This window comes from Glandiceps talaboti, chromosome 12, assembly GCF_964340395.1.
Source record: "Glandiceps talaboti chromosome 12, keGlaTala1.1, whole genome shotgun sequence".
Taxonomy (NCBI): Eukaryota; Metazoa; Hemichordata; class Enteropneusta; family Spengelidae; genus Glandiceps; species Glandiceps talaboti.
In genome coordinates, this window is record NC_135560.1 from 11,252,734 (window position 1) to 11,258,573 (window position 5,840).

The window sequence follows — 5,840 nt, forward strand, 5'->3', positions numbered from 1 at the left end:
CATATCTCATATCTCATAATTTAGTATTACCAGAAACCAGACTGAACATTTTCATCAACAAATTTAATTTTTTTTTCTTCTGGAAGTAACTCAATCTTTGGTACTTCGTCGTCTTTACAGGATTATTCGTGTGATAACATTCTGATATTATGACCCACACAGTTGACCGAATCCAATTCAAAAACTGTCGATTTGAATTATTACCTATTGTAGGTATAGTTCTACCTCTTTAGTATTTATCATCAATGAGGTCAACTTCTGAGGTCATCACCATGACAATGATACTCAAAGTGACAGGGTGTAGAAATCTTACAAACAAACGTTCTTACATTTACAAGACCGTTTTATACTTGTAATTCAACGAATTGTTCGACAATGATATTGTTTGATCAGAATTGCCCAAATTATACGAGACCACCTTCATTTAAAATTTATAATCATGCTGTCACAGTGTCAGTCGATGACGACCCTCCCCCCCCCCCCCCCCTGTTGGGGAAATATTCTAGGACACATAATTCTACGACTAGAAATGGACGGAGTCAATACGTGGTTAATAGTCTTGGTTCAGTAAAGATTTTAGAACAAATTAACATTCAGGCCATGAAATTTTCCATTTACTCGTTATCAAGTACAGAACCTGCTTGTTACATTTACTTTCATTTTAGTTGCAATTCTCAGTAAACGATTCTATGGCAGCAATCAATGCAATACAAACTCTACTTGTACAAGTCTCTGACACTCTGACAGCTTATGAAGTTATGCTTAAATTCGTTTTCATACGTCTCTGTCAGGGTGGGTTTCTTTTCAGGCTATACGGCAGTAATTTATATATCCCACATGTTTTATTTTTTCACACAAAGTTGCCAACGTCATTTGTGAGTTTTCGGGGTTTTTTTAGTACAAAAGTTGAGAAGTCATGTCCTGAAGAGCCAAGTTTTGTTCTCTTTTTTTTTTGGTTTCTTTTTTGTTGCTATTTGCTATACATGGCTGGTTCCGAGAACTACAGAAATGTCACAATTGGACTAACTTCTATTGTAAGCTTATGCAAACATTGGACAAACCATAGATCCTATACGAGTGTAGGGTCTATGGTGAAACTATATATATATATATTTATTGCTATGTACCAACATACACCCATCAGCCTAAGTGGAGATCTTCGTACTACATTCATGATATCAATAAAAGGTATACTCTAATATGATTGGGTACTGATCATAAAATGCAAATAACACAACAGTTAAACTTAATATGTACGCTATCGGTGTACAGACCCTTATTTCATACACACATATAAATTTACCGTTAGTATGTAAAAACCGTGTAAAGCGTGACTTGAATATGTGTGTGTACTATTTACAAAACTTGTAAAAAAAGGACTCAATTCTTTTAGATAAAGTCTTGGCTATTAGGACTTTTGAGTAAATACTCTCTCTTACCTAATTCGATTCCTGCGTTGACGGTGTGAAGCAATTCGGTGACTGGGCTCCACTATGTACCACCAGTGACATCTGACCACACTATTAGTCTTTGAGTTATCCGTCTTGAGTAGCTGTCACTTATTCACCGTATATGGTTATATTTATATCTAGACATGTGCAAACATCAGCTGTCTCAATGACGGGACCAGCAATACTCTGTAGGCCTACCACCAGACCGATGTATGAAGACTGGGGCGTGAAGACAGTTTGAATGTTTCAAACATATACATGTTGTCAATGATTTTTGGACCACTTTCCGCTTCGTAATACATATAATATGCAAGTTTACTGAATTGTTCTTTCATCTCGAGGCCTGGAAGCATTAATACATACACACTATTTTCCTAAATTGATTTTCGGTAACTTGACCGGCCACATGTCTTCACCCCGACTTCAGATTTAGCACCAGACATGTGATCCCCTCCCAAATCATTTCCTTTTATTGCCTGTATTGTCAATTAACGCTTGTGGTATTTCAATTTGTTTTTTACTGCTAAGTTTTAATTTAGAAGGTATTAAATTATATGGAGAGGGGGGGGGGTCTTCATATTGATTCCTCTCTTGGAAATTGGAATCATGGCCAATTGAGTCATATAACTTTCTACATAATTATTATGTAATAATCTTTACGTTTTGAAGGAAATAATACTGACAACCAGTCAAACACCACACACACACACACACACACACACACAGACACAGACACAGACACAGACACAGACACACACACACACACATAATTAATCCACAAAAAAATACACGACCTTAAATGAGTTCAAAGCATTTGGACTAAAGCAGCACTCTACTATCACCATAGCTCCTGGCCGTAGAGGGCGCTAATCTTAAACAAGGGGAAGGGGGATTGTGGATTTGAACTCTGTGACATCAGTTCGATTATGCAGCTGCATCTTGTATTCATGTGATGAATGCAATTCTAAAGGGATAGTAGGGACCATTTGTATTTTCAATTATTGTAACATCCCTTTTTGATGTAGCTGTCCTTGTGAAGAAAGTCCATCTCTCTTTCTCTGAGTTTTACGAATGTCAAAATGGAAACTGTGGTAATATGCTGATCTCCTCATGTTTATTTGTCCATCCAGCAATCCACAGTGCAAATCATATCAGTAGAAAAAAAACCACATCAGACAAATGACTTTAATACATCACTGCATTTATTAACTGAACAAAACCAATAGAAATAATTTATATAATATATCGATCAGAAGTATGAGATGAATGAATTCAAATTTTTTTTTTGTAAAATAATATACACAGAAACATAACATCACTGGAAAAGCTCTTCCTGAGAAAAATATCCACCAACGTCTGTACAGTAGTATGTGAAATCATCATCAAAAAACACAAGGAAATACTATAAGACAAATATATGATGTGATGCTCCTTACAGTGCCGGCAAGCTAAGTGTAGTCTTTGCGCTTTAGACATTAAAAATAGAAACCAAAGTTGCTTTGGTTATTATTCTTGACTGGAAGTGAACTTGAAGTTTGCCATGCCACCATAGCGTTAGATCACCCAATAACTTTCACCCCTTACATAATCATAAATAATTATTTGATGCAACGATGGTTTCTTTGTTTATGTACACACAAGTTACCTACATCCTTCAGTGCAAAAGCCACACTTAACTTGCCACAGCTGTATTCTGTCTATTCTCATTGGCTTTGTCAATATGCAAATTGAATGTTCATTAAGTTTCAGCGAATCATATCAATGTCTTTATGAAAACACTCATAGTCTTCATTCTTATATTGCATAACTCCAATTTCTCAATTCTGTAAATGTTACATGCTTGGGGTAAGACACTACTGGCTTGGTATAACATGGGAGTAAAAAATACTTGGGTTTAATATATGCATAGTAGCATTTTTAGTACATACATACATGTACATGTACAAACACATACATGTAAACACAACACATGATTCTTAACCATTTCACTACAAGACATAGAAACTACCAAAACACAAAGTCTTTTCCACCAAAATTTATGCGGAAGAAATTGGTGAGAAAGTATTCCTTATCATAACTTCAGGGACAGAAATGTGTTCCCTCCAAATTAAGTGACAGAATTTTTTTCCCAACAAAATTTGAAAGAAAATATTTTTGGAATTTTTTCCCTCCAAAATTTGACATGCATTGTTTCTGCCAAAAATTGCAGACAGAAATTTTTCCCTCCTAAATTTCATAACTGAAATTCTTAAATTTCAGATCAATCCTTTTCATTTTCATTGTTCATGTGTACATCTGTGATTTTGGGACTTAGTTACAATGAAATCTTCTGGAATGTTCCTAAAACTTCTTCAATCTTATCGGGACTGGTCTTGTAGGGAAAGGGTTAAGATTGTTGATGTACAGTAGAAATACACTGAAATTCATCAAGAATTCTCATCGTTTTTTTCTTCTTCAAAAATATTAGTTGGCACCTGTGCCACTATTACCTGTGCAACTATTGTCACATAATCAGTACAATATGATGAATAATTTGAGCACAGAATTAGCCTTCCTTCCCCTTATATATATAATGCACTCATTCACCTGAGTCTGATTACATAAGCGAACCAACGTCTGAACCTTTCGGACTACTAATTTTTTTTCACATAAAAAACACTCTTTATACAAATTATTTAGTAGATTGCTATTTTTTGGAACAGACAACACAGTTGACTGAGAAAAACTATTAAAAATTTGTAACAGTCAACTGAATTTTGAACGACAAATTCTATTACAACATACATATTCATTGAATATTGTACTGGTCATGTGAGAATGCTTGTACATCATTTTAGACTAATTTTCAATCAGTATATCAAAGCACGACACATACATATACAAACCTTTCAACAAATGAACAAAAAAGTACAAAAATTTTACGATCTCACCGCATTAAGCACAGAGACGAACAAGTCAAATACTTTCACTGAATTACTGCACCAAATCATATTTCAGAACATAAAAGCCCGTAAGAAATACAACATGCAGCAATATCGTGTCTTGCAAAATCCTAGTCAATATTACATGTGCGTACATTCTAAATTTGTATGTATTTTAAAACTCTGCCGTAATTACAGCTTTGGAATATTGCTGTGTTTTGGGCAGCTAAGTATAATATATACACTCACCTCTTTAAAATGGAACAATTTATATGAAAAATCAAATATTTCTTTTTGTTGTGAAACACACTATCATATGTATCACTACCTAGACATGGAAGATGTAACCTTCGTTTAATTGGTAATACTAAGTTGAAATTTTTACAAAAGTATATATTTCAGCTAATAATAATAATAACATATATTTTTCTGTGGTAATGCTCTAAACCCAATTTTCATAAATATGATAGAAATTACTGGAGGATGGTCTTGAAGACGTAGCTGCTGTGAACTGAAAGATAAGTGTACAAAGCATGCAAGATGTGTATGTAAAAACACAGTAAATCTTTTGTCTAAAATTTTGCTTTCAGCTGCAAACGTACCACGGTGCACGCCTATCCTGTTAGTGTTATCACAGCCCTAGGTGCTTTAACCATTGATAGGTTTAAACATATCGCATTTCTTGTTTATAGAGCTCTGGGTGCTTTTACCTTTAGTTGGCCGAAACATATCGCACTCGATCATGTTAGAGCCCTTTCACCTTTGATTGACTCAAACACATACACTGTATTCAATCATGATATAACCCTGGGCGCTTTTACCTTTGATCAACCCAAATAGGCACACCGTATTTGAGTGTGTTAGAGCCCTGGGCACTTATATCTTTGATCAGCCAGATATCATGGGTGGGCCCTTGTTCGCAGCTGCTATTTTAATACCGCCAGTACACAAAAATGTACTGAAATTACAGCTATTCACAGATGGTACCTGTGGATCAACTATGCTGTTCAATTTGCTAAATCTACATAATTTGGAACATATGATTTATTCAACACAAAAATATTCATTCATTTCTGTACAATTTGTTACTATTTCTGTTTTTTTACATGAGGGGTCTGTAAATCTTTGGTGGTGAATATATTAATACTACTCCATACATTGATCAAGTTCAATGGAAAATTGTTATTTGATGCTGTCCCATGTCGGTTGTCTATGGTCAACAAAATGCCAAAATCAAGGTCATAAATTACAATCCCTGAGGCAAACTTCACTTTTCACTACATTTAGTGAAAAGAACAAGTTGAGAGTATTTTTTGTAAAACGCTTACAGGTTTTGTGAAGGTGTGTGCAAAAAATCACAGGGTTCTCGATTCAATATATATTTGATTTACATTTTCCCAGTTTGGCAAAAACAAAATAACGACAGACAAAATTTAGATGTATTAGAGTAATCCCCCCCCCCCCCCCC